The sequence below is a fragment of the Echeneis naucrates genome, chromosome 12 (assembly GCF_900963305.1).
Source record: "Echeneis naucrates chromosome 12, fEcheNa1.1, whole genome shotgun sequence".
NCBI lineage: Eukaryota > Metazoa > Chordata > Actinopteri > Carangiformes > Echeneidae > Echeneis > Echeneis naucrates.
The window spans coordinates 7,558,187-7,577,785 of NC_042522.1; the positions used below are offsets into that span (position 1 = coordinate 7,558,187).

General features: G+C 40.0%; 1 protein-coding gene across 3 annotated transcripts in view; it reads right to left on the bottom strand.

Moving 5' to 3' along the window:
- The window catches only part of il11ra (interleukin 11 receptor subunit alpha), a 45,428-nt gene that overhangs the window by 24,813 nt on the left and 1,016 nt on the right, over nucleotides 1–19,599 (bottom strand). The gene's annotated exons all lie outside the window — the stretch shown is intronic.

The window sequence follows — 19,599 nt, forward strand, 5'->3', positions numbered from 1 at the left end:
GCCTGAACATGATATAACCAAAATGACATAGTTACTGATCCTCAGTCAGTGTTCGATCGAAGTCACCTTTGAAAGACCGCCCTGAAGGGATACTGATTCAGTACATTTTCAGGGTTTTTTCTCTCACCTGCTTTTTGGCTCTCTCCCACATTACTTTAGCTGTCACAGTGATGTATGGCTGTTCATGTGCCTGACACAGTCTTTTTAAATGTCAGCTCTTTCTCCCAGGTTTGACTAATTGAAGTATTTGTTGTTATGTTATATTTGTAATTGAATTTGTGTGTAAAAAACAATGAAAAGCCAAAAGTTTGTATTTGACTACAGCATAGAGCAAAAACAGACTGCAGCACTTTCTGCCTCTCTCTATCTTTGTATCTCTTTCACAGGCTGCTTCCTCCATGATACTGAACACCAATATCCGTTAAGCTGTGGCCAATTACATTCAGATTTTTCAGATGCTATTTTCATTCTGCCTGCCCTTTGTTTCTTGTCCTCTTTTTGCCTCACTGAGATATTTCACTTTGCGATATTAAAACCAGTATGCTTCTTTACCATCTTATTAGAAAGGTGTTAACACATGATGAGACAATAAATCACACAATATCTGATTTTGTCTGAGCCCTGATACATGGAATTGAAATATTTTAAATAACCAAATTTTAATATTTTTGAAAATGAAGGTAACTTCTTTTTCTCCATTCTGTTTTCTCTTCTTCACTTATCACTTATCTTCCCACTGGGAGAATTAAACAAATGAGGAAAATCTTGTTAGGGCCCAGGGATATACAAATCATCAGGTGGGCCAGTATGTCCGGAGCTTTATCTGCAGGATAATCTGATCAACTGTCAAGATGAGGGGAAACACCAGGCGTATAATGATTGGTCTGACTCCAGTATGTGATGCTCTGACTTTTTTTTTTTTTTTTTTTAAACATATTCTTATAGTTGGTCAGTTCATGTGGGCTCCCTGTTATACGAGATGAAAACAGAATGACTCCTAACAACAAACAACTAAGAATTACAACCAAAGGGAAAAAAAAAAACACAGAAGAACGAGACATGAAAAGAGAAAAATGTGCTCTATCTGGGAAAACAAAGGTAAGACACTTCAAAACCATCTATTGCGGACAGACCTCAAATGCACATGAGATAAGGAAAATAGCTGAAAGTGAAAAATGAGTTTGCGTTTCAGACAGGGAGAAGAAATGCTGATAATTAATGGAAACCTAGGAAAGCCAAAGCAGTACTGGAATTCTCTGGTGAGCTTGGCCAGAGATACGAAGAATCAAGATTCAGAAAAAAATAAGGGACAGATACACCTGCTCTACTTTGATTTATAAAGCCTTCAACTCATAGTTTGGCCTGCAGGTGCTAAATTAGATTCAAACTAATTCACTAGCCTCTTAACAAATGCTTTATTGTACTTTTCAAATTAAAATACAAAAAAATTCAAAGGCTGCACTTAAAAACCGACTAAATTAGCAATGAATGTTTTGTCTGTTGGCTCCTAGAGTCACAGTGCGAAGCCAGTGCTTGATGAAGACCAGCGATGCAGGAACAGCTAATACAGAATAAATACAAAAGTTGGACTTCTGCAGAGGCTCTGACTGTACACAGCATGATAAATGGCCTACGTAAATACCTACAGCCACAGTTCACACTGAAAACAGACACTACAGAAACTAAACCTTGCCAGCCCTATCTAGCAGTTGAGCTCCTAGGCTTAACTCCAACTTTTGCCCAAGCCTAAACACACAAGGAGTAATGACTGCCATGTGTCTACAGAGATAGCACACCCAGCCAATCCACAGACCGAGTCTTGAATGTGTGTTGATGTGCGTGTGAGAGAGCAAGAGAAAGAGAGGCAGAGAGAGAGAGAGACATAGAGAGAGTGAGAATATTATTAAAGTAATTATATGTTGTGCAACGAGAAAATGCAAAACAGCTTTTGACTGGTTACTGAAAGCAGAATTTTCCATCGTGTTTGTCGTCTCAAAAGTAAAAATATGACTTTGTGTCCAACTTTGGCACTAGTATCACAAACCTGTACTGTGCTGTGTGTGTATGCAGCGGCAGTATATTGGCCTCAGCTCTACAACGCTGGAATTTCCTCCAACTCTGCCGCCAGAGCAAGATGGCTACCATATGCCAGCTATTCACACACACACACACACACACACAGTTGAATGAAGACCACAATCCCAGCAAGCATACAAGTTTGTAATACTGAAGTCAACCTCATATATAAACAAACACTCATTGAAATGTATAATGGGGTGAAAGCTGAACTAAAAAACACACACACTCACATCCGCGCACACATTTGCACACACATCGCTCTCGGCTTGCAAGTTATGCATATGTAGGGCCCATATCTGTTTCTGGTTACACATTTACATGAACATGATGGTTTGGAGACAAGATTCAGAGATAGTGGAGAATCAGACAATAGCCAGAGCAGTAAATGCAACGCACAATTGCAAGCGTGCACACAGACACGTACATACACACCAGAAGAACCTCAACCTCTTGATGGTTTATCAAATGGATTTCCAACGGTGTCAGAGAAAGAAACCGGTATGATGACAAACGCTCCAAAGGCGGGCAATCTCTGAAACCATTGTCTTTATACTAACGAACAGCAATCCAATAAAGAGTTTAAATGAATTGCTTCTCAAGTTAAAGCTTTGAATGAGTTACTTTGGCTTTTTCAGTTTGACTGATTCATTTGTTTAGGAGTACAGACCAAAGTTTGTTTAAAGACAAAGGGGCACATTTAATTGGAAAAACTTGCCAGTACCCCAAAATATTATTTTATTATTATCTGTTTTAATATAATATGGATAATATTATATAAATATTATTGATGTGTCACACATTTAACAATGAATTATTACAGCTATACTGATGTCAGATATTCAGCCTGTGTACATGTTGAGAGCAGTTGCCTTTTTTTACTCCAATGCACTGATCTGATGACAAACCAAAGGGAGCAGAGCTGAAACAACTGGTTGGTCAGTCACTTAGCATGGTGGTTAGTGCTGGAGCCTTACAACAGGAAGACTGCGGGTTTTATTCCCTGAAGGATAAATAGTTGAAAATTCAACAAATTCATCATTTCATTCAAGCACTGCTTAAATGTGAGGATTTGCTGTTATCTAAAGACATTATCTAAAGAGGAAAAGTTGCTTTGGGCTCTAAGAAATCAAGGGAGAAATGTTTCATTACTCTTTCAGGTTTCATAGACCAGAGGGTAGATTATCGCAGTCCAATGACAAAAACTGAAGCTGCAGAGAACTTTGTTACGAAATTCATCTGGCTAGCCATCGTTTTGTTAAGAAAGCAAAAGTGTGGGAATCTGAACAGCCTTTAATACCCAATGACCAAGAACAGTGTGATAGATGTCTGTTGCGCTGCGCACTAGTTGTCACCTCACTGGAAGATGTGTTATGATGGAGTAAGGGAAGGAAGTGTGAATTACACTAGATGACAACTGCATAACCCGGACCACAAAGAAACAACCTTCTTATGTATTTATGTTACACTGCTAAGGAGGGATGTTGGAGGAAAAACCATCACTCTATGCTGGCAGACAGTGCCACAGTAAACACCACCATGTGCTACAAACCACAGCTGGAATCTGAATCTCCCGTGTCCTGTATACAGAGTCACAGTGGAAGTGAAATAAAGGAAGATCTAGCACTGGCAAAGTCCCACAACTAACCACAGAGGATCTGTAGCTAAATCTCCTGAGCAAATAGCAAACTGTTTGCTGGAATAACAAACGCACTGACAATGAATTCCCCTCTGTGCCATTATTACTCTGAAACAAAGGCACAAAAAGAAAACCTGTGACTGAAAGAGTTTGATCTTCATGGAGCACAATTTACATTTATCGATTCATAAGCTTTTTGAAGGCATCTTAAAAATATACCTGCCATTCATATAAATGATCAAGGAAGTACAAGCTCTAGTTTCCTTTTAATTTGTGTAAATGATACACTGTAGTTGTAAACTAGTCCATGAGGTGTTCATATGCTCCATTTCTACTATACATATATATCTAGGAAAATAAGAAGACTAAGAAGGGTGTGGGTTCGGTTCCCAGCCTGGTGTCTTTCTGTGCATGTTCTCCCCATGCCTATGTGGGTTTCCTCCCACCGTCCAAAGACATGCATGTTTGAGTTAATTTACTAAATTGTCTGTAGGTCTGAGTGTGAGTGGTTGTCAGTCTCTGTCTGTTTGCCTTGTGATGGACTGGTGACCTGTCCAGGGTGTACCCCGCCCTCGCCCAGTGTGAGCTGGGATTGGCTCCAGCACCAATCCCAGCGACCTGGAAATGGATAAGCAATAGAGGATGAATGAAAGAAAATAAGCAGAGTAAAATTCAGAAAGGCACGGTAAGCCAAGCTCATCTGATGAACTAGAATTACAAATCATATTTAGCCTCATGATGTAGTACAAGTCAGAGAACTTTACAAAAAAAAAAAAATGTTGTGGTATCCAGGACTGGTGTAATTTCTGTAACCTAAAAAGTATGTATGCATTTTTTCCAGTAAGTTATCCAACTTCTCTTGTGCTCAGTAACCAGCTTCATAAACTGTAGATTGAAAATCACTTATATAAGGCACATCATCTTGTTCCAACTTAGTGGCTCTCAGCACTCCCGCAGGAGAGCCAAAGCATCGTGAAGGATCGTGAACAGAGTGGCCAAGCAGATGTTGCTCACTGGAACCTCTTTGGTTGCCAGTCATGGCAAACCTTCTTTTCTGGGCGTAACGGTACGCAATAGTCATGGTTCAATTTTAGGATCCAGCCTTGGGAATGAGACATTCCTCGATGAATGATGAATGGCTTACACCTCAACCTCTCACACCAGGCATACAAATGTAACGTTGTGTAGAAACAGGCCATTATTCTGAAAGTGGAAAGTGGGTTTTGCAACTCTGAATTACTGTGGTTTTGTTCAGCTGGAAAGTCACGTTAAGTTAGAAAATAATTATTGCAATTTTTGTCTTTATATTCCCATGCTTTTCATAAATTCTCAATCTCATGGCGCAAATTGTGCAAGCGGAGCACGCTGCAGTTTTACATGACGACGCTGTCACATGTTGGCATGCAGCTATGGAGCGCCTGTATATTCCATCAGAGGCGCGTGATTGAACTGTTGCAGAAAGTCTGCAGCAAGTTAAAAAGTAGCTTGGGTATGGACTTTTCATTACAACCCCTTTTTGTTAGACAATTATCTGAGGCACCATTTGCACAATATGCCCTTTGTATAATATATATAAATAAATATATGATACCTCACTTTCCAGTGTTTCTACAGAAAGAAAAAACATTTACTGACAGAAGATGTAAATATCGGCGGCTCTTCCAGCTCTGGAGGCCATATAGAAAATGCTTGCTTTCATCATGGGGCTGATTGCACAGGCATGGTGTGGCTGACAGTAAACAATGGCACCTCGTCCTCTTTCAAAGAGACTGAGGTGCAGTTAATTACAAGTAGGAACATTTAACCAGCTGCAGAAAAACAAGCTCTGTTTTTCTTGTTAAAGCTGAGTCGACCTACATGAACCAAGAATGTAAAAGGTGACAAGGGAAACTTTTCTATGAACAAAATTAACTGTAGATGTGATCTCACTTCTCAACATGTTTGGCAGCGTTTAACTATGCTTAACTGTCTGGACTACATTCAAGTGGAGTCAGCTGGCAGAACCAGAATATTACCGTAAACCACAGCGCTTTATAACTGTGGTCTGGAAAATTCCATAGAGATAGTGTCCTGGTTCAGACTCAGTCGTCTCTATACTGACCTAAACATCTGTCAATGCTCTGAAAGATCACACAGTCGTGCTGTGAGTGATCCATTTAAGTGCTTTTGTTTTTTGTAGCCTTGTGACTCTAATGGTTCAGCACCTGAAATGTAGCAGCACGGTTTGAGTCAGGACCGTTAGTAGCCAGAGGAAGACAAGAGTCCAACAAACGTCTGCTCTGTCGGAGCCAATGACAAGCACTTTAAACATACACCCACTTATCCACCCACATCTGCTCCCTGTTATCCAACAAGTCCTTTCACACAGACAGACACAGCCAAGGGCGCATACGCTGGTACACACACACACAAATCTTTGCTGCGTGATCAATTATGAGCTGTGCACAACCATCCCATCATCGAAAAAAAACAAAAAAAAAAAAACAAGAGACCAAACAAATGCAGAGGAAGGATGTGGAAAAGATCATTATTATTATTATTTTATCATTATTTTTTTCTGTGATTCAAAGGCAAAATTATTGTCATTTGACAATAAAATGCAGAGCAGTGACCATAAAGTGGTGGAGTTTGCTTTTTGTGCTAATCAAACAAATAGCTCAGTCTTAACCACAATAGATAAATCAACTGTGTGTCATCATGGCTTTATGGAAAAATGTTATCAAATGCATGAAACACACTCCGACACACACACACACACACACACACACACGAAATAAGACTCGCATGCAATTGCTGATGATAGCTGTACTACACTTTGTCCAAGACAATAAGCCAGTAGGTTGGGTTGCCAAAAAATTCTGCCCAGTTCTGCTTTTCCACAATCTACCGAGAATCTGCTGTGTGAGTGTGTGCATGTGTGTGTGTGTGTGTGTGTGTGTGGTGTAAATGCTTGGCCATGTATGTTTTACTGGCGCCACACTACTGCTGGGAGCAATTATAGACATGAAGTAGATAGCTGAAGACGTTTTATGCAACACTGAGAAACACATGCATGCATGGACCAAAATATGATGAACTGAACTGTCTCTACTTCAGGGATATTGTCATTTGTCCACATAGACATTGAGTCATTAGAACAAGACAAATCTACATACAAAACACCTGTCAGACTCCAACTGTCCAGTGGAAGAAACGTGCTAAAATGGCATCACTCCTCCACAGTGAAACATACACACAAAAATGCAGACATCGGAACTTTATTTGCTGCCTCATTATGGCTATATATATTTTTATTCAGCATCACACTTAGACTTCTTTTTCGGTCCCCACAGAGTGATGATAATTTATCTGTGAAATGAAATTGCGGTGGCAAAACCTGCCCTTGTCCTCCCCTATCTGTTATATTTAAAGATAAATGTGGTTTACTGTAGTTTATTTTCATAAGAACAGCACTCATGAGAAAGTGGAAATCAAGCTAAATAAGGTCCGTCCCCGGTTTCTAGAGTTAGACAGATAAGGTTGTCAAAGGAGATACATCAAGTAAACAGTAGTAAAGGGATTAATAATAAAGTCAAAAGCCAAGTTAAAGCTTTCTACCTACAGCACTGTACATGTGTTTACATGTGTTTAGGTTCATGTGTGTTGGACTTTCACCAATTGATGATTAAGATGGCAAAAAGTTTTTTTCCCATGCGTTCAGCAGGAAGGAAGAACATGGGAAACATATACACCCGCATCACACAAACATGTTAGGGCACGCGCACAGACACACACACGCACACACCCACTAACCCACCCACACTTGAACTGCCCCACCACCTCCTCCACACGTACACATGACCCCTGTTCGCTCAAGCGATGAGTCACTTTGCTGGGAACTCCATGCTTTCCCCATTACAAGAGAATGACTGACTGACTGTCTCTGCATGCTGAAGGAGTTTAGTAGCATCTAGAAGGTAACAGCGTGGAGAAGGGACGTTTAAGGGAAGTTTAAATAAAAGCGAAAAAAGCACACACAAGAAACAAAAAGGAGTGAGGCAAAGGACAGATGAAACCAAGTGTATGTAAGGGGAGAAAAAACAGAAGGAGCAGACACAGATGTCAACTGCTGTACCTCTACGGTCATTCAACTATGCACGAGGGGACAGTGAAACAGTAAGGTTAACCTCCAGTCTCAGCGAGCTCCAAACCAGAGGAAAAAACAATCCTAAGAGAGCAGAGAGATGAGAAAGCCATGCTTTCTTGATTACTACTGTCTGACAGTCTGTTCAAAAATGTTGCTAGTAACGAGACTAGCAAAGAAGAGAAGAGGAAAAAAAAATGGGGAGACAGAATAATCTTAGAGTAACGTAGATTTTCACACACGGATGTTTGTTCCGTCGGTCACATATTTATATAAACATAGCACAGTTTGAATGGATATACAGTTCATGAAGTGATTTACATCAGGATGTGTTAAACTAAACATAAAGACTGGCCTCCCCTTTCTTTCATAAAATTAAAAGTGGAAGGGTTTTGAAGTATTTAAATATTTTTGTTGAAAAAGTTTTTCACTAAGCAAAATCTAGAAGGGATTCATAAGAAACACTCCACTATTGCCAACTGGTATGCGTTAGAAAAAACACCAGGACAATAAGTTTTCACACCAACAGCAATAAGCACTGGGCATTAAAAGAACAAATCAAAACCAAATGGAAAAATGAAAATAAAATAACAACAGAAGGATTGCCCCGTTCAGTACATATTGTGCTGTTGTGTCTACAGTCACATGTTTTCATTTTTCAACTGTGTAAAAGCAAAAATAAATTTTAAGCATGATGACCGCAGGTTATAATTTCGTCCAAGTGATTAGCTTTTTCTAAACTATGTTCTCCTGGAATAGATTTGTGTTTTATTTTTTAATTCACTGCAGGCAGGACAATTCAACTGAAAGCAAGTGAGAAGGACAAGGAAGGAGGTGAACGAGGGAACGGGATGAAAAAATGATAGAAGGAGAGGAGAGTAAGCAAAACATTAGACGGAGAGGAAACAAAGAAAAGATGTTCATCCAAAGTGCAGACAGACAACCTTAGATGGAAGGACACCGCATATTCAAAACACATTGATTAGTTTTGCTTTTAAGTTGAGCAGCAAGGTGATGGCTGGATTAATTCACCATTTTTGTGGCACAAAATCACCAAATGATTCCATTGGGAAAAATGTTCAATACAAGTCGATGGGCTGAAGCGTCTCTTTGGACAGTCGCTCCCCTCCCTAAAGTCATATCAGAAATGCCACTGCTGACGTTTTGCTAACATGATATTATTTACCAAAAAGAAAATTCTTCTTTACCAGGCCTCAACTAACCTGCACAGGAAGTTGCACTTTGCAGCCAATAGAGACTTCTGTTTTAGAGCAGCAGAAAAGAATTGACTTCTAGTAAATAATGTAAAAAAAAAACAAACAAACATGGTTTTGGAACATCTATATGAACCACAGTTAAAATTGCACAAACAGGACCAAAAATAAGTTTTGGCTGAACAGTCTTTATATCTTGTCTCTCAGACTGAATCAGGCAGAAGGGTCACATAGCAAAGCAAACAGCCCCTAGGTACTGTCCGCCAGGCTGGGGCAAATCACATACACGTAGTGTAGTGTACATTGAAAGATCTACAGTGGGACTATTCAAGTCAAAGCAGACAGTGAGGCAAACATCTCATACATGTCAGGCTAAAGCAAAGTAGCCTTCTCATGAAGCTCATATGGTAACTCGACAGTGTGACTATTCAGATTAAACCGGACAGCAGAGGAAACACATGAGCTAATAAAGCAGGCAAAGAGTGTTGGAGTTTAATCAGTAGAATCATCAACGGCCTCTTTGCTATCTGAATTGATGTGCTGGAAGCTGGATTTCAGAATAAAGAGAAAGCTGTCATCAGACTGTTTGGCTCTGTCGCACAGACCTGGGTCACAAACAGCCAGCTACCCTGCTAGTTTACTTTGAGATGGCACGGCAGATAGCAGGTTGATTTACAATGCACCGGCATGACTTGTTTTCAAAGTTTGTTGGCTTTAAGAGGCTCTGTGGCAATGTGTACATGTCTTGTGTGTTTCTGTGTGTGTGTGTGTGTGTGTGCATATCTGTCTCTACAGTGCCCCAAGACACAGATTCAAAAGCCTGTTTAAGATCAAAGACAGGAGGAGAGGGAGGAATGTTTTCAGAGCTAAAATCTTAAGTCCATGTTTAGCTGCTTTAACAGAACACAGCATAGGATGTTACAAGTTTGGGAGGTTAATGTGTACCTTTGGGTCTTTTGTAAGGTTGATATTAAGTACACAGTCACAAAATGGCTTTTTCTTCTTGTGATCACAAGACTGAACAACAGACAGAAACATAGGCAGGATTACCTTGCATTGTACAAACAAAAAAAAAAAAACAGCCAGGCACAAATGTGTTCTGTTCCGTAAGCAAGTGAACAAGTGACAGAGAGAGATTTGCAGTGTTTGACACAGCCACCATGAAGCTCGAAATATCAAACAACAGGCCTGAAAACAACTGAAAGCAAAATAAAAGATACATTATACTTTTGTATTCTATTGAATAAAGCAGTTTGCGTTAAGCAAACTACAAATTTGATCGTTTAGCCAAATAAACTCAAAATAATGAAGACACAAGGCGTGGAGGATTACTACTGACAACAGATGCAACATGATCAAGAGAAGATGCTTTCTCCCCACACTGTTGCATTCACTCACTATAACGTGATGCAACGTATTAGCCAAATGTTGACTCACAAAAACACAACCCTCCTTTGAGTGATCATTTAGCTAAACAGGGTCCATATGGTCATTAAGCATGATTATCTAATACTTGTTACAAAGGCGCATTTCTCCTCACCCATATTTTAGAACGTGACATGAGACCCAACACGTTGCCTCACGCACAGTGCCGCAGTTTTATTGCCGTAGTTTTTTGGTGGCCACCACCGTTCAGAACTTGCGCATGGATAATTCATTGGTCATTTTTAATTTAGAGTTAACAGCATCTGGATCTCTGCATGAACAGCACGCTGACCTAAAACTGACATTTGTTTCCAGCCCTGAAAGGTTTGGCTCAGCGGCTAAAAGATGCCAGGCACTAGGTTATCTAAGGAAGAGCTGGTTTACTTCTCCTATGTATGCTGCATGCTTTCATGCAGCTTTATCTCCTGGCTGGCATCTACAAACATTTTCAATCTGATGTGTTTCACACCGCACATTTGGGAAAATACACCCGAGGCCAAGGATCATTTCGCATATCAATCTATGTATTCATCATTGAAAGGGAAGATTTCATTGCCAAACTTGCAGTGTTGTGAATCATTCAGATCAGCACTACCTGCTTGACTCACTCCTTCAGCTATAAAACGTTCTTCCAAAAAAACTTTGGAAACTTTGGCACACAAAAACTCCAACAAAACAACAGACAAGGCCATATTTAGATGCTTGTTTAATACATGTTAATATGATGGAGTGGCCTCAGAGCTTATTCAGCCCATCAGCTAATATTTTAGTAGTAGTAATAGTTCATCAGTCCATCATTACGTAATTCACTATTCCAATTAATATTTTGTTAATTTATTTGTTTATCAGAAAAGACACAGAAATAGAACTCCATGTGTTATCTAAAGTTCAAGAACAAGCAACAATGGATTTAAAATGCACAAAAATGGAAAGGCCTCTTCCATTACCGCAAGCAGAATTTTGTGGCATTCATTTGTCAATGAATATAAATAAGTCCATGCATCTGCAGGATGAACACAAGTTAGGCAGATTGCAGAACCTGGAGCATATGTAGCTGTCATGGACACAAAGTGTTGCACAGCAGTGTGTTCATATGCATTCAGACTACAGAGGCTGAAAGGCCCAAGGACAGGGTGTGTTCTCACTCATCCCACACAACACTACTTCATCTGAAGTGAATGTCATCCTCATCAAATTATATAATCCAAAACCAGGTAAGGAAAGGTCAACAGATTCTTTGTGTCTTCATGCCACATTAATGGTGAATGCTGGTTAGGTTTATCTACTCAGAAAAAAAAATAGACCTCATCACTTGCAAACCAGAAACAAAGAGAATTTGAACACTTCCAGTTGCACTGTGAATATGCACTCATCTGAGAAACATTGTGGAGTCTCATTTGCTTCTGTCACCTGCCTGCCAAATCAGATATGATCAACATGCTCGATAACACACATTTAGCCTCCTTTAAGACTGCTAACGCTCCATGAAGACAACAAACACAGAAGCAAAGGGGAGCAGATAAAGCGAGGGAAGAGTAGGGAGACAGTAAGGCAGTAGGGAGCGTTTGAGAGCAAGGAAGAAACAAAACAGAAAGGAAAGAAGAAAACTGAGAAATGAAAGAAGACGACAATGTGGGTTAAAGGCTGAAGCAGGTTCGTACTTCTCTGCTATAGACGTTTCGACACACACACACACTTAATTGCGTCATAACAGACTGTCACATAATTGAAACTGACAAGTCAATAAATGATGTATCAGTCCAGTAAACCTAGCAGCCATGTTGCAACACATCAACACAACATGGTCAGCTCCTACTGCCTCACTGCCTTGCACACTTAGCACACTTTGTTTCTGACACTTTTAGGCACTAATATAACATTACAAGCCAAAGTTGTGAGTCGTAACATTTTCAAACAAAGGGTGGCCTCTAAAACTAAGACCACCCACACTTCACATTTTGGCCATTTTGCTGCACCTATGGCCCAGAATTTTATAAACTGTTTTTGGGATTGGTGGACATCTAACCTCTGCTCTTAGATCCTTTATTTCAGTGTCTGTACTCTGTGTCATAGTCAGACTGGGTCATATAAATCTGGGCTTGTTTTCATCTTTACACAGCTGTTCTTTCGCAGCATTAGAAACAAGCTCACTAGATTAGAAAATGTCCCAAACTGTTAAATACGTTACAATAATCAGGAGGAATCCATTTGAAAACCAGACAAAGAAAATGACCCGTACAAGCTGCAAATTTCCAGACTGTGCCATCTCAATTTTTTTACTGTGTGATGACAACTAATGCTTTGAATGTGTTTAAAACCATTATTTAAAATGCCACACAAAGAAATGTAGCAATACAGTAATATCTGACATTAAGAGTCTCATTAAAGAGCCATCTGGACATTCAAAACTACTCTGCAATGATAATAATTTGTTGTCTCTTGTTTGGTTTCCCATAACAAAGCCATATTCATGAGTTGAATGATGCAAGATGTCCCCGATTTGCTTTCAAGTATCCAAGTTGAACACAGTGGGTTGTGTTGGTCCACAAAATAATCAGGTTGTCACCAAAGCATGTGCTTGAATCCAGATGTTACACTGAATATAAAGGAAAGAACAGGTTAATGTTCAAACGAACGTGGCAAATCTCAAACACTGCCAAAAAGAAAACAGCAAGACACATTTCACCACTTTCAATTCGCCACAGATTGAAAAGCTATTGAAAGTGAAATTTTAATCAAAATGATTGAGTGAATGAATCAGCTGTTACTTTTTGAGTTTTTTGTTTGGAGAAGGTAATTTTCTCATTTTATTGCCATTTTGTCAAAAATGAAGTGAATTTTTTCAAATTTGCTGTCTGAGGAATTGAAAATTTTAGCTCTTTTCTAATCACAAGCTTTCGCTTACAAAGAATAAGAGGATCAGCACAATTTCCATCCCATGCAAATCTACAAATGTTGGTGTATTCAAATATGAGTCTCCCTCCTCTGCACATTGGTAAAAAAGGCTTTTGAAAGAGTTGTTCATCCAAAGTTTCAACACAACACAAAGTTGCACATAATAATCTTAACACGTAATATCTTAATATTTTAAGTAATTTTGTCATAGATGACGATCTGATGACTGCCGACTGGCTTCAGATCCTGTGACCTCAGGGCAACCAATAAGTCTATCCTCGAATACCCGAGACACTCGGGAAGTGCTGGTTGTACGTGGCAATTGCAGAACTTCTTGGTTTTTATTTAGTTCCCCATGCCAATAGGTTAATATGTGACACATGCGTCCCATAATGGCTGTATTGTATGATCAATGGTTTCGCTATCTGGCTTATTATACACACGGGATGCATCTTGCAGTCATTCTGACATCACACCAACGATATTACACAAAACTGATTGAATCTGAAAAACATGAAAAAAAGTAATATATTTTGTAACCATTTTAGCAGCTGTATGTTCAGATCTCTCATTTACTCCAGTTTCCTCCCACCATCCAAAGACATCATATCTGGGTTAACTGGTGACTCTAAATTGTCCGTAGGTCTGAGTGTGAGTGGTTGTTGGTCTCTGTCTGTCTCTGTGTGTTAGCCCCCCGACCCAGAAACGCATAAGCAGTAGAAGATGAATGAATAATAATCAGGGATTCTCTGTACTCTAAAGGCAGTAACAGCACCAACACAGCACAGTGTGAGCACACTTGGTGGTGGTTTTCTGCAGCTGATAAGCAAAGGCACCCCCAACGCATCGCGTGTCTCTGGTGTAACATGAGACTATTGCCTTAAGCTCCCACAACAGAGGGATCCACACTGTCTAAGGTTAAACTGTGCTGAAGCCTCTCTGGTTTATTGCCTGCACTGCAGGAGTCAAAAACCTGGCAAAAACTGCAATTCAAGCTCCACTTGAAGGATTAATGATCAGTGTTTTTATTGGAGGTACTTATTTTGGCGTAAATCAGCATTGATATGGAACTCGCAGATACATCCAGGAAGAACCCATGAGTCCAAATAAAGGTTTATTTGTTTTTTGTGGACACTGGATGCAGAGTGCCATTGCAATTCAACTCATAAACTTTGCTGGCTTCCTAACGTGTAATGGAGACGAGCACAAAACCACCACATGAAACCACTTACATGAAACAAAGGCAAAAATAAGAGTTCCATCTTTGCTCCTTCCCTTCAGCTCACTGTCTCCCAACTGCTGCTGAAAACAAAACCCCACTGAGAAGTCACAGTGACTCTGCATTAATAAACTTCTTCAAGTAACAAGATGGTGCATCAACGTGCTCGGCTAAAGAACGGCTTTAATTTCTTGTCAGACTTTGGGTTCACAACAAGAACATTTTAGGGAATTGCAATGACGGCAAATATGAACACCTGCAGGGTGGGAGTCAACAGCGAGCAGGCAAAAAGGCTCGTGCAGTTCTGCCCAGCCAGCTTGTAAATCAATCCACGGTATTCTTCATTCTGGTTTGGCAAGTAACCACTTGTGATTTGGAAGTAGAATTTTATACTAAGGCAATCAATAGAGTGTTTTTTCTCCAGCGCAAACTAATACTCTGCAAACTCTAAGAACTCCCCAGTTAGCTGTATTTTCACAGTCAACACAGCACTAGACAGAGTAGTTACAGTATAGCAGCTTTGACTGGCAAAACCACAGCAACGTCAGCAAGTTTGTCTAAACAAATGGCTGTTAATTTAGTGATATCGGCCTGCAGGTCACAGTCAAACATACAAACCACACAACAGCAACTCTAAGACGCAGAAGTGAATTTTGGGTTGTTTCACTGTCCCGTCGATAAAAATGCAGTGAATGCCTGTGGAGGTTCAGGGTGTGATAAAGCACATTTGCATAGGAAGGAAGCACATTTGAAAAAGTTTATCTTTTCAGGAACCTTCAGTATTTTCAGCACAGTCAAGCCTCAAAGTTATTCATCCCAACAAGTGATAAGAGCCTAGTGGAGATGTCAACACAAACCAGTCCTTGACTGTGGACCACCTCACTCTTTCTTTCCATAAACAATCAAGACATTATTTTCTTTTTTCTTTTTTCCAAGAAAGGACATACTTATATCTTTCATTGTATCTTTTTCACATATATATACACTACCAGTAAGTGTATACAAGTGTTTCCAAACTTTTGACTGGTAGTGTACATATTTTTTTTTTACTAGATGGAAACCAGCATTCATCCAGCTACATGGATGAATGGACTAGAACAAAGACCTTACATTTGCTTGACACAATGAAATTGGTCTTATTGCTGTTTCTGCTTTCATTTTCTATTCCACAAATGCAAAGGGCCAGCTTGAAGGAAACGTTATCTCTGTTTCACCACCATTAACTGTATCTAATGTGTACCATCTTGTAAACTCAACTATGAACCATGAACCTACACAGAAATCCCCAGTGCGTCCTAGAAAAAGTGTACTTTAGGTGGACAAAACAAACTTCACACAATGAGCTCATTCGATTTTGAAATGGATCCACAACATGTTGTGGAGTGTTAAGCTTTGGACTCCAGCAGCTACTTCCCTCACTTCTGCTGTGATGGCACGAGAAGGTAAAACAAGGTAACCATAAATACTCATTTGCCCACAATAATGCAGTCTCCACCTCAGCTTATCAGTAGCAAATATGCCAATATGAGCAAATATTACTTTAGCATCGACTTAAAACACAAAGACAATAACAATGCAGTCAGCGAGTTGCAAAATTGCTATTGTATGAGTGATATAATAGAGATTTGCTGCGCCAATAAATTATAATCAGATGTTCATGCTTAGCCATTGTCTTCGAGCTCCGTTACACTTTATTACAGATTTGTTTTAACATTAAACTTGTTCTTGTGTGTGATTTCAAAGTAAAATTTCACACTTAAACATTCTCATGGCAAAGTTTTCATGGGTTTAGTTGTTTTTCTTTTCTTTAATAGTCATGCACTATAATCTCACATTTGATAACAGATTAAACACAAACACCATCTTGATATATTTCCATCGTTAAAAAAAAAAAAATGGAGCTTGCTGGCAAAAATACCTTTTTCTATCTAAAACAGATGCAGCAAACTTCAGATGTTTGGCTTCAAGTCCCATGTATCAAAGAGTGAGTATGGTTTCTTTGCAGGGCGGCTATTATGTATTCAACCATCATTCAGCACTCACACAGGCAGAGCCAGCGGTGACAGTGGCTACAGCTGCACAAGGACCTCACCACACTTTTGATTAAATGGAAAAATCCATCATTGGTATTATACTTTCACTATCATCCCACGGGGTCTGCTGCTCCAGTCCAATGGCTCCAGTCCACTGGGTCAAGCCTCTTGAATGGGGCTTGACCCAGTGGCTTTCGGCTGTGGGAACTGTAGCAAAAGTAGACAATCGTGGCAGAAACAGAAGTGAAAATGAAACCAGGTTTGGATAAGATGACTTGGATCGCAACAACTGGTTGCAAAATAACCCATCAGGTCCAGCAGACACAGCTCTTGGTGGGGATAAAGTGCATGAACAGCAGCACAGAGGAGGAGCAATACCCCACTCTAGGCCCCTCAGAGTTGGTTTAATATCAAGAGCTGGCTCCTTCTGTCTCTCTCTCTCACTCTCTCTGACATACGCACACCCACATCCTAGGAACAGTATGGCCTCAGACCTGGCAAGCACCACTCAAGTTCTTGGAGCAGCTTTCTCTCTAATTTAAAGCTGATTGCCGCAGGCCCCGGTGGTGAAATATGAGTGTGGAGAAAGGACTATGGAGGCCTGGACTCAGTTTGGTTCTGTGTCTGTTTGCACTAAGGTATTGGATCGGCTGGGTTGGTGCTTATGCATGTATATGTGGAGTCTGTGTCAGGGTCTGAGTGGAGCCTCTGCAAAGTTGTGTGGATTTGTGTGTGTATGTGTGTGCACATGTGGCTTTTGGCCTGAGCTAGTGCAGAGAGTGGACTGCCAGTGAGAGCTGTCTGCAGGGAATCGAGCTAAGCAAGAGACGAGCTGAATAACAGCACCTTTCTCAGACCAGAATGAGGTGTTTGGAAGGGACTGTAGGCAAGTTGAGCTATAACACAGAAAACGCACAGAAGTACAAGTAAGCCATGAATTTTGGACTCAGGAATTGAGACATTCATTAAAAAAAAAAAAAAAAAAAAAGGTTAACCAGTTTAACTCCCTGTCTCTGATTGATTATTCCTCACTGAGTGTTTATGTGAGTAACAGGGTGAATACACGAGAGACCCTTTTGAAGGTTTTTCCCACGTGTTACAGTAACTAGAGATGATTCTCCCGATAAATGTGTTCCAGCAGTGAACTTGTTTACTTCCCAGTCGGCTCACTAGCATCTTCTTAAATATAATTCTTCGCACTTTCATACATAGGAACATCCGCCATTATCAACGCTACAGTTACAATAAAGTAATCATTTCATTTCATTCAAAACCACAATTTGCATTTTATGTAAAGGATCAAGCGTAAAGCTTGTGTTGACTATGCTTTGAAGCTATGAATTCTGTTTTTTGACTGTTTCGATGAATATGAGCAGTCTGGATTTCCCTTTCCTTTTTGGGTTTGGATGTCTATAGAGAGTACATTTGTTCAGGGGACATATTTGGAAATAGTTTATTCAGGCTTCTTGGTAACATGTTTGTGAAGCAAAAATACATACCACTTTTCCCTGTATAGAGAGAGACTTCAATTCGTGGGCAGGCTACCTTCCCAGAGGTAAACAGCAAGGTGCCCCGTGTCTCTAGTTTTTCTTTCACAGGGTACTTTTAGTTACACAGTGGTAAAGTGGTCAAAACAAGGAGAGAGCTGATGTTCTGCTGTGACAGCTTTTTTTTTTTTTTTTTTTTTTTTAAAATGTAACTTGAATTTGACAGGCTGGAGGATATAATTGAGAAATATTTTCCTGATCAGGCCACCCAACCTCTGTAGGGAACAACAATCTTCCAATCTTTCCACTTAGACTCATCCAATGAGGTTAAATTACCTTGAATGGAAAAAAATTAAATGCAACGTGTTAACATTGCAAAACTGGTTGATATATTTTTGTCAAATTGGAGTGCAGGAAAACAGGCTCCAACTAACTACAGCCTACGAGTGTGAATTCTTGCTATAAAAATTCCCAAGCAACCAACAATCTCTGAAGTGGTTGACACAGCCATTTGTAATTGGGCCAATCCCAATCAAGCAGCCAAATGGAATAAGGACAACCTTAACCCCAAAAGAAGTTTGCATGAACCAAACTGTGACCACCCAATAACTAATCATGACTTCTCCGTACTGAACAAACATCCTACAATAGCCAGTTACAGCACAAATCCCTGATTCCGTCAGTTGACTAACATGAACAAGCATGTTAAAATTAATTTAAGGAGGATAATTTCACATAATTTAACGGATGGTTATCATCAAGGCTGCAGCGGGATACTTGAAACACACTCAATGTACTTCTTTAAAACGCATAACAATAAATAGCTGCAATAAAGTACCGCCTGCCCCCACACATTATGAGCCCTGATTCACACTCACATTTTCTGCCAGATTAATTTAAAAAGGCTCAAAACAACATATTTTCTGCCCAACATGGAATTTCTGATATTTGTCATTGTAGTGACTACATGTCCCTGTGTCTTCTTGAAAATTGAGGGCAAAACTTGTGTGCAAGTACATTCCAAGCCAACAGAAACTGGACTCATATTTCATGTATGCAAAATCATTCTCAGTCACAAAAGCGGATTAAAAAAAAAAAAAAATCTGCTTTTCAGTACATCACCTCCTTGAAGCATCACAGACCAGCCAGTTTGACAAATATGGTCGCACATTGACGTCACACTACAGGATTTGTGGGTAAGGCTCAAATTCTGTCACTGATATGCAATGTGCAGAGGAACCTCAAGCTGCAAGAGCCCACATTTAAATGGTTCTTCCAAATAACCCAAAACTAGAGTTTCCTAGCGATGTTAAACTGACTGATGTGAAGCATAAACTCTGACCCACATTAAGCCAGAAAAGATAGAGACATCAGGTCGGCTTTGAGCAACACGGCTCGCTGCTTCACCTCTCTGCCCCCATCGACCACCTACCTTTCCCCCTCTGTCTCCTGAGATGCTGCCAGGCTTGGTCTTTCTGTTCGGTCTGT